Below are 4,725 nucleotides of genomic sequence, written 5' to 3' on the forward strand. Positions count from 1 at the left end.
GAGAGGCAGGCGGACACCCTAGAGAGGAGGGAGGGAGAGAGATCAGGTGAGGAGAGGTATAGTTGAATGTCGTTAGCGTAGAGGTGGTAATTGAGGCCATAGGAGTTGATGAGTTCACCCAGGGAAGAGGTGTATAGAGAGAAGAGTAGGGGTCCCAGGACGGAGCCCTGAGGGACCCCGACTGGAAGGGAGGACGGGGGGGAGAGAGAACCAGATGTGGTGACGGAGAAGGATCGGTCAGCAAGGTACGAGGTGAACCAGGACAGGACAGGGCCGGAGAGGCCAAAGGACTGGAGGGTGTGGAGGAGGAGGGGGGTGGTCGACGGTGTCGAAGGCTGCAGACAGGTCAAGGAGGATGAGAAGGGAGAAGTAGCCCCTGGCTTTAGCAGAGAGGAGATCGTTGGTGACTTTAGCTAGGGCCGTTTCAGTGGAGTGAAGGGGGCGGAAACCAGACTGGAGGGGATCAAGGAGGGAGTGTTCGGAAAGGTAGGAGGAAAGACGGCTGCAGATGAGCCTCTCGAGGATTTTGACACCTAGTCAAGTAGCTGAATGTGGGGTACTGAAAATGGCATTTGAGTTGGCAGAGAGAAAATCGATTGATATACATTGGTCTTCGGCATTTTTCTAGTCTAGGGGGCGACGTTGAGTTGGCTGAAAAATCTTTTATAGCAATACCAGCACATGAGTAGGACACTACATGGAGGACTTTACACAGTGACACAGTTACTAACTGACGTAGCTGACAGTAAAGCCCACACTTACACACACAACTATACATGGCTGTCACACCAGGGCGAACATAGCTGTCAAATAGACAGCAGGGTTTTATGTGACAGCTGACAAATCTTTGTTTTGTTTTGTTTTTTTATTGTATTGTTTTAAAATGTGAACACACACACATGCACACATATACATATTAGTTAATATATGAAGATTTGGGTTACCTGAAGAATTTCTCCAGGTGAAACAAATCCACGTCATCCAATTACCACCATGCAGGATCCTCAAGTGTACACGGGTGTACTGAAGAAATATGTCTAGGTAAAGGTGTATTGAAATGTGTCTAATGTATTACTATGTCATACTCAAAGCTTTTGTTATTCAATGTGATAGCCATAGAGTTATAATAGGTGATAGGGGTATTCATGTTAGTGATAATTAATGTAAAATGTATGAGTAGTGGTAACAAATCACATGCTTTTGATTGGCCACAAACCAGTGTGAACAGAAAGTAACGGTACTAGTTAGAACGAATTGAATAGAATGAGATTTGGAACTTGATTGAAGTGGCTGATAGCTTTAGCCACTAGTCCTCCACACTATCAATGCCACTCCTGAGCTGCCTCTTAACCTGTGGACTTTTGAATTGTTCTTGACCCCTCTTGGGATGAATTTGTAACTGAGAGACTAGTTTAGACCTTGAGAGGGAAAGTAAAGAGTGAGACAGCAACCGAGAACGTTCAAAAACACTGTTTCCTGAAAAATTACACTAACTGTCAGGATGTTTGATCGGGAGAGTAAGTTGTGGAACAGTAAGTTCTTAGGCTCAGGTTATTTGACAGACAGGTACCAAGTGTAAGCTACCAGCACCAAGAGTAGCAGAGACACTGGTACCCATTCCACCCACTGCAGAGGAGCCAACACTCAGAGAAGGGTCCAAGGGCACTCATGAATCTGTTCTGGGAGGCCTCGAATGCAGTTAGTAGCACCTGAGCCAAAGGCTAAGACAGTTGTCCAGCATGAAGTTATAGTTTTCCTGTTCAGTGTTTCTCTCATTTCATTCTCTTCTCAGGATGGTCAATTCTTTTAATTGTTGACAGGTGACAGAGGCTGGTTCAGGTAATGATATTGAGGAGTTGGGGATGAAGGAGAAGTTAGTAGCACAATCGGTCCAGCCAATTACTCTATTCAATTCAGGGGTAAAGGAAAATTTGGAAACCTTGGAGCTTGGAGAAAGTGTGAGGGGCTATTGTCTGAGTAGCATTACGTCCGTAAGTACGTTGACCCCATAGTTAAAAAAAGAGGTGTGCTCCCACTAGCCTCAGTCTACTCTGGCCACAGTATTCTAGAGAGATATACTGTGCACTGGTACCCGTGGGAGCGCAGCGAAGCGCATGCGAACGCAGCGGTATGTAGGTATCTTTTGGTATTGGCTGTACTGTACTGTATTATAATCATGTATTGAATTGTTAAATTATTGCATCTGCTAAAATAAATCTTTGTGCATTGGAAACACAATACAATCGATTGGGCAATGCTTATTTGAAAATGATAGAATTACTTTAATAGAACATTGGACATAATCTATATTATGCTGAAAGATTGGCTCTGAAAGAGTTTAGAAGTGATTATTCCATAATCATTAAAGCAGTAGACAAAGGTGTTGGGTTATGATAACTACCTTAAGGAAGCACGACGGCAACTTTCTGACCCTATATTCTGCATCATTTCAAATGGATTTGGCAAAATTATTAAATAAAGCTCTTGATAATGCCATCATATCCAAAGAGATTAAGGATTTTCTGTATTGCCCATATCCTATTGTCCCTACATATTACCATCTTCCGAAGATCCACAAAACCCTTGTAAATCCTCCAGGTATTCCCATTATAACTGGGGTGGGGTCTATAATATCCAATCTTTCTGCATATGTGGATTACTACCTACAATCTCTTGCTACGTCTCTTCAATCGCACTTACGAGACGCTAACCATTTTTTAAGTGTAATTGGACAATTAAAATGGGACTCAAATTATATTTTTATTACATGCGACGCTCAGTCGCTTTATACAAATACTCTTCATGATCTTGGTCTTAAGGCAGTTGCACATTTTTTGGATCGCCAAAATATATTAACACACGAACATCAACAGTTTATTTTTCGGTCAATATATAATGTTTTATTTACTGATTCTTGGCACAGCTATGGCGACGAAGTTCGCCCCGAGCTTCGCCAACCTCTATATGGGCCTCTTTGAAGAGCATTTCATATGTGGTGGCGAGTTCGCTGCAAACCTGGTCCTCTACAATAGGTATATTGATGACCTCTTTTTTGTGTGGAAAGAGGATCTGTCAACAGTTGCTGAATTAATTGCATATTTAAGTCAAAATCCATATAACCTCACCTTCGTAGGACAATCTAATGCATTAACTATTACATTTTTGGATATTAATCTTAGCATTATAGATAATCATATTGAGACCTCTACAAGTTAATTCCAATAACTACATTATTTATCGTAGTAATCATCAATTAAGCTGGCTTAAGAACATTCCCTTGGGTCAATTTAGAAGATTATGCAGAAATTGCTCTAATGATACTAAATTTAATATTAATGAATGCTATTAAAGAAAAGGAATATCCAACTCTATTATTAGAACATAAATCACAGAATTAATTTTCTATAAAGAGAGAAGACCTATTGACTATGAAACAACCCAATAGGGCTAATAGTACATCACTTGATGATTTTCCAATTTTTATTCCCAGATTCAATAGATGTTCTGTGACAGGATAAAGGATATCATTAACTGTAATCATAGTATCTTGCAATTAGATTACCATTATTGAGTTCTTCTCTAGATGTAAAGGCTAGAGTAATCTTCAAAAAAGCAAAAACTTGGGCAACTTCCTTGCTCCAAGCCATTATACGAAGAAATATAAGATCTCTGATATAAAAATTACTTCTTCCTAGTTATCCAATATCACAAAAACGTAAAGATGTTTTAAATGTGGAGCTAATAATTGTATTACATGTAACTATATTCATTGCAAAAAATGTTTTGAGTCTGCTTCAACTAAAGAAAAATTAGTATAGCAGCAAATTTTGAGCTGTAGCTTCTAAGTGTGGAAATATCTGTGAGTTGCCGATAAGTTTGTAAATGTAAACTGCGCTAGTCAGCAACTTTACATGCACATTGCAAAACTTTGGTTACAGGAGTGGAACTGTAGGGTGCCAGAGTATTTGGTCTTCAGCCTTGCTCCTGATTCTGGCTTAGAGTGATTTCCTGGTTCTGACTTGGCTTCCTGACCATTATCCTGCTTCTGATTTTGGCTGTGATTGTCTCTCTGGTTTTGACCCGGTTCTGCTGACTATCCTTCATATGTGCATTGCTGCATCTAGGCCTCCATCCTGCATCCTGGCGCACCATCACTGCTGCCTCATTGGTGTCACACACCGCTCTCCGGGTATCTCCACCCGAGCCTCAACACACTGACTCTCACTTTAATTCCCTTCATTGTGCAGGCTGTCAGCTACGGTTTTCACCTGTGCTTACTTCACCTGTGTTTGGCCTGTGCAGCCTATTAAAGTAATTTTATCATTTTAAAATAAGCATTGCCCAATCAATTGAATGTGTGTCCAAAGCACAAAGTGATTTATTTTAGCAGATGTAAATAGTCAACAATTTCAATACATTATTATATTATGATAAAGTACATTACAGCACAGCCAATACCAAAAGATAAGTACATACCAATGCAATCGCTTGCGCTCGCATGCGCACCCACGGGACCCGATGGACAATATTCTGTATAGAATATTGTGTCAGAGTTGACTGAGGCCCCAGTGAGATGCAGCTAATATATATACAGTCAGTGTTTCATTGTGAACAATAGAGAGGACGTAGATTGTTTCTATAGGTCCAGACGTTGGGTGGGTCCAGGCCAGACAGGTAATAGGTTGATTCAATCTAAGGAATCCAAAGGTGGGGGTCTTCTCTCCA

The sequence above is a fragment of the Mixophyes fleayi genome, chromosome 11, assembly GCF_038048845.1.
Source record: "Mixophyes fleayi isolate aMixFle1 chromosome 11, aMixFle1.hap1, whole genome shotgun sequence".
NCBI classification, from domain to species: domain Eukaryota; kingdom Metazoa; phylum Chordata; class Amphibia; order Anura; family Limnodynastidae; genus Mixophyes; species Mixophyes fleayi.